Below are 6,702 nucleotides of genomic sequence, written 5' to 3' on the forward strand. Positions count from 1 at the left end.
ATTTCTTTTGGCCAAAGATGAGACGGGATGTTGAGCGTTTTATTGCTCGCTGCACTACATGTCAAAAAGCTAAGTCACGCCTCAATCCTCATGGTTTATATATGCCTTTGCCTGTACCTAGTGTTCCTTGGGAGGATATATCTATGGACTTTGTTTTAGGTTTACCTCGAACAAAGAAGGTGATAGAGGCAAAGGTGTCCCGATCTTTCGATGAGATGATAGCTATCGATTTGGTGGAGACGACTTTGACGATCCGACTACAAACGTGCACGACGTTGCGCCTTAGCAATCGCTAAACCAACTCCGAGAGGTTATTGACCATGCCGGAGCACAATCAACCTGACCACGAAGGTCTATTCCTGCAAGCAATCGAAGAACAAGCAAGAATATGATAAAAGCAATCTGAATATTGCGAGTATATATGAAGTATTGATAAAGGTGGGGATCCGTAAGCGGTCTTGGTCTGGTCGTTGGACACAAACGAAGTACACGAAGTTGCAATGGCTAACTTTTAACTAAACAAATCCCAAGCAAAAGCTACTAGATGGATCTACTTATATAGGAGCAAGGGGTGGCGGCCAAGGAGGTGGGAGGACGTCCCAAGGCAGCCTAAAACTAAATCTAGGTCGTACAAGGGCAATGGGCCCAAGTGGAGGTGATGTAACACCTTTGGACTTGTAGTTTGACTCGGATTCTGCTGCAGCATCAGATTGTTTCGTCCACAACTCAACGCTCAGGACGAATTTGAAGGTGATTCCAATTGGGTTGGAAAGTGCACGAAATCTAGTTTCCAACAAAAAAAGAATCACCCAATTCGGAGTCCGTATGAAAAACTTGTGTGCGTTTTGAGTCAGGTATGTCTGTGCAGTCCGAATCTGAATCCAGAACGTGAGAGACTTGGACTCTATCTTCTCTTGGGCCAAAAGTGACGTGAGAGAACTTTTTGGACAGCAAATAAACATCTCGTTCTTCCTTATCTTCATATGTGGATTGTACAAATGTCCCATACACCTGCAATTAGACAAAACACAAAAGTGTGTGAAGTATTTTTGTTCTGGATAACATAAATAGATTATTGAATAGTTTGCACTAGAAATCACCTGACAAATATGCATATATGCAATATTTTTGGTCATATCCAAGGTAGTCATGTCCTCATCAACATCACGTATGTGTGTTGATTGTAGAGGCATTAATAATATTACTATTCGTTATCGTCATCCTATTCCTAGGCTAGATGATATGCTTGATGAATTGAGTGGCTCTACAGTATTCTCCAAAGTTGATTTGCGTAGTGGCTACCATCAAATTCGTATGAAATTGGGAGATGAATGGAAAACAGCATTTAAAACTAAGTTTGGATTATATGAGTGGTTAGTCATGCCTTTTGGGTTAACTAATGCACCTAGTACTTTCATGAGATTAATGAACGAAGTTTTACGTGCTTTCATTGGACGATTTGTGGTAGTTTACTTTGATGACATATTGATTTATAGCAGATCTTTGGAGGAACATTTGGAACATTTACGTGCTGTTTTTATTGCTCTACGTGATGCACGTTTGTTTGGTAACCTTGGGAAGTGCACCTTTTGCACCGACCGAGTATCTTTTCTTGGCTATGTTGTTACTCCATAGGGAATTGAAGTTGATAAAGCCAAGATTGAAGCTATTGAGAGTTGGCCGCAGCCCAAAACGGTCACACAAGTGAGGAGTTTTCTTGGCCTCGCTGGATTCTATAGGCGTTTTGTGAGAGATTTCAGCACCATTGCTGCACGTCTCAATGAGCTTACAAAGAAAGATGTGCCTTTTCTTTGGGGTACCGCACAGGAAGAAGCCTTCACGGTATTGAAAGATAAGTTGACACATGCTCCTTTACTCCAACTTCCTGATTTTAATAAGACTTTTGAGCTTGAATGTGATGCTAGTGGAATTGGATTAGGAGGTGTGTTATTACAAGATGGCAAACCTGTTGCTTACTTTTCTGAAAAATTGAGTGGGCCTAGTCGGAATTATTCTACTTATGATAAAGAATTATATGCTCTTGTTCGGACTTTAGAAACATGGCAACATTATTTATGGCCCAAAGAATTTGTTATACATTCTGATCATGAATCTTTGAAACATATTAAAAGTCAAGCTAAACTGAATCGTAGACATGCTAAATGGGTGGAATTCATTGAGACTTTCCCTTATGTCATTAAACACAAGAAGGGAAAAGAAAATGTTATTGCTGATGCATTGTTTCGTCGCTATACTATGCTTTCACAACTTGACTTCAAAATATTTGGTTTGGAGACCATCAAAGATCAATATGTGCATGATGCTGATTTTAAAGATGTAATGCAGAATTGTAAAGAAGGAAGAATGTGGAACAAGTTTGTTGTTAACGATGGATTTGTGTTTCGTGCTAACAAGCTATGCATTCCAGCTAGCTCCATTCGTCTTTTGTTGTTGCAGGAGGCGCATGGAGGAGGATTAATGGGACACTTTGGCGTGAAGAAGACGGAGGACGTACTTGCTACACATTTCTTTTGGCCAAAGATGAGACGGGATGTTGAGCGTTTTATTGCTCGCTGCACTACATGTCAAAAAGCTAAGTCACGACTCAATCCTCATGGTTTATATATGCCGTTGCCTGTACCTAGTGTTCCTTGGGAGGATATATCTATGGACTTTGTTTTAGGTTTACCTCGAACAAAGAAGGGGAGGGATAGCATATTTGTTGTCGTGGATAGATTCTCGAAAATGGCACACTTTATACCATGTCATAAAAGCGATGATGCTGTTAATGTTGCTGATTTGTTCTTTCGTGAAATTATTCGCTTGCATGGTGTGCCAAATACTATTGTTTCAGATCGTGATACTAAATTTCTTAGCCACTTTTGGAGATGTTTATGGGCTAAGTTGGGGACTAAACTGCTTTTTAGTACTACTTGTCACCCCCAAACTGATGGACAAACTGAAGTAGTCAATAGAACGTTGTCTACTATGCTTAGGGCTGTTTTGAAGAATAATAAGAAAATGTGGGAGGAATGCTTGCCTCATATTGAATTTGCTTATAATCGTGATGAGGACATGACTACCTTGGATATGACCAAAAATATTGCATATATGCATATTTGTCAGGTGATTTCTAGTGCAAACTATTCAATAATCTATTTATGTTATCCAGAACAAAAATACTTCACACACTTTTGTGTTTTGTCTAATTGCAGGTGTATGGGACATTTGTACAATCCACATATGAAGATAAGGAAGAAAGAGATGTTTATTTGCTGTCCAAAAAGTTCTCTCACGTCACTTTTGGCCCAAGAGAAGATAGAGTCCAAGTCTCTCACGTTCTGGATTCAGATTCGGACTGCACAGACACACCTGACTCAAAACGCACACAAGTTTTTCATACGGACTCCGAATTGGGTGATTCTTTTTTTGTTGGAAACTAGATTTCGTGCACTTTCCAACCCAATTGGAATCACCTTCAAATGCGTCCGGAGCGTTGAGTTGTGGACGAAACAATCTGATGCTGCAGCAGAATCCGAGTCAAACTACAAGTCCAAAGGTGTTACATCACCTCCACTTGGGCCCATTGGCCTTGTACGACCTAGATTTAGTTTTAGGCTGCCTTGGGACGTCCTCCCACCTCCTTGGCCGCCACCCCTTGCTCCTATATAAGTAGATCCATCTAGTAGCTTTTCCTTAGGGTTTTGTTTAGATTAAAAGTTCGCCATAGCTGCAACTTCGCGTACTTCGTTTGTGTTCAACGACCAGACAAAGGCGTCACAGAACCCCACCTTGATCAATAAAGCTTTCATCTTATATTCGCAATATCCAGATTGCAATCTTAGTTTCTTGCTTGTTCTTCGTTTGCTCGCAGGAAACAGACCCTCGTGGTCAGGTTGATCGTGCTCCGGCGTGGTCAATAACCTCTCGGAGTTGGTTTAGCGATTGCTAAGGCGCGACGTCCTCGCACGTTCGTAGTCGGATCGTCAAAGTCGACTTCCACCAAAGCGAAATCCACCATCTCATCGAAAGACGGGACACCTTTGCCTCTATCACTACATGTCAAAAAGCTAAGTCACGACTCAATCCTCATGGTTTATATATGCCTTTGCCTGTACCTAGTGTTCCTTGGGAGGATATATCTATGGACTTTGTTTTAGGTTTACCTCGAACAAAGAAGGGGAGGGATAGCATATTTGTTGTCGTGGATAGATTCTCGAAAATGGCACACTTTATACCATGTCATAAAAGCGATGATGCTGTTAATGTTGCTGATTTGTTCTTTCGTGAAATTATTCGCTTGCATGGTGTGCCAAATACTATTGTTTCAGAACGTGATACTAAATTTCTTAGCCACTTTTGGAGATGTTTATGGGCTAAGTTGGGGACTAAACTGCTTTTTAGTACTACTTGTCACCCCCAAACTGATGGACAAACTGAAGTAGTCAATAGAACGTTGTCTACTATGCTTAGGGCTGTTTTGAAGAATAATAAGAAAATGTGGGAGGAATGCTTGCCTCATATTGAATTTGCTCATAATCGTTCATTGCATTCTACTACTAAGATGTGCCCTTTTGAAGTTGTGTATGGTTTCCTACCTCATGCACCTATTGATTTGTTGCCTCTTCCATCTTCGGAGAAGGTTAATTTTGATGCTAAACAACGTGCTGAATTGATTTTAAAAATGCATGAGTTAACTAAGGAAAACATTGAGCGGATGAATGCTAAATATAAACCTGCTGGAGATAAGGGTAGAAAACATGTTGTGTTTGCACCTGGAGATCTTGTTTGGTTACATTTGCGTAAGGATAGATTTCCCGATTTGCGCAAATCAAAGCTAATGCCATGTGCTGATGGTCCCTTTAAGGTGTTAGAGAAAATAAATGATAATGCATATAAACTTGAGCTGCCTGTAGATTTTGGGGTTAGTCCCACTTTTAACATTGCAGATTTGAAGCCTTATTTGGGTGAGGAAGATGAACTTCCGTCGAGGACGACTTCATTTCAAGAAGGGGAGGATGATGAGGACATCAATACAATTGTTACACCCACAGCCCCTGCTGCTATACATACTGGACCAATTACTAGAGCTCGTGCACGCCAACTAAATTACCAGGTACTTTCGTTTCTTGGTAATGATTCTAATGTTCATGAGAATATGATGCTGCCTAAATTGGATACATTTGTTTTGCTTACAAATGAAGGGTCTAGCTTGGAGAAGGATGAACATTGGAGCAAGAACAAGCATGGAGATGATGGCATGCGCAAGGGGAACAAGAACGGAGTTACAAGTGATGATTTCAGGACTTTGAAGCCACCATAATGGGTGCATGAAGCCTTGGACGAAATATACAAGATGCCACTTCATAAATTTCGTCCCGAGGCTATTTTAGGTGCTGCGTCACCTTATTATTGGGTCAGGCCCATGTAATTTCGAAATACATAAGTATAGGCTATTTTTAGAGTCCGTATGTGTGGGGAAACAAGAGATAGGGTTGATTTCGGACCCCTCCACCAAGGGCCACGAAATTCCCCCCTCTTCCTCCATATATACAGCCCTTAGGGCATCGTTTAGACTTCGGGTTTTGTTTAGATTAAAAGTTCGCCATAGCTGCAACTTCGCGTACTTCGTTTGTGTTCAACGACCAGACAAAGGCGTCACAGAACCCCACCTTGATCAATAAAGCTTTCATCTTATATTCGCAATATCCAGATTGCAATCTTAGTTTCTTGCTTGTTCTTCGTTTGCTCGCAGGAAACAGACCCTCGTGGTCAGGTTGATCGTGCTCCGGCGTGGTCAATAACCTCTCGGAGTTGGTTTAGCGATTGCTAAGGCGCGACGTCCTCGCACGTTCGTAGTCGGATCGTCAAAGTCGACTTCCACCAAAGCGAAATCCACCATCTCATCGAAAGACGGGACACCTTTGCCTCTATCAATACCACCAACACCATTTGACACCATCAAATTTTCGGGATTTTGGCATCTTTGCCTAGGGCTTCCACCATATCATCCGTATAGCCACCACCGACTTCCGCAACCTAACCCATTTTGTTCCCCATTGCATATGTGGTTGTATGAGTTGTGATTAGAGTCTCCTAAGGTGTTTCGGCTACTTAGGGACGATTACTTCTTCATCAACCACCACCACCACTTCCACATAAGCTTGCCCATCATACACTTCCACCAACCCAACCTAACCCAATTTTGTTTGAGCTTGTTTGAGTTGTGGCTTGTGTCTCCTAAGGTGTTTCGGCTACCACCATTCCACTTCAACTCCGACTCGTGTATAGCCCATCATTCCACTTCCGCATTGCCTAGTGCAACACCACCACCGCTTTCCGCTACCACCATTTTGACATTTGACGTGTGAGATTTTGAGCTTGATCAATAAAGCTTTCATCTTATATTCGCAATATCCAGATTGCAATCTCAGTTTCTTGCTTGTTCTTCGTTTGCTCGCAGGAAACAGACCCTCGTGGTCAGGTTGATCGTGCTCCGGCTGTCCCGTCTTTCGATGAGATGATGGATATCGCTTTGGTGGCAGTCGACTTTGACGATCCGACTACGAACGTGCGAGGACGTCGTGCCTTAGCAATCGCTAAACCAACTCCAAGAGGTTATTGACCACGCCGGAGCACGATCAACCTGACCACGAGGGTCTGCTTCCTGCGAGCAAACGAAGAACAAGCAAGAAACTGAGA

The sequence above is a fragment of the Triticum aestivum genome, chromosome 1B (assembly GCF_018294505.1).
Source record: "Triticum aestivum cultivar Chinese Spring chromosome 1B, IWGSC CS RefSeq v2.1, whole genome shotgun sequence".
NCBI classification, from domain to species: Eukaryota; Viridiplantae; Streptophyta; class Magnoliopsida; order Poales; family Poaceae; genus Triticum; species Triticum aestivum.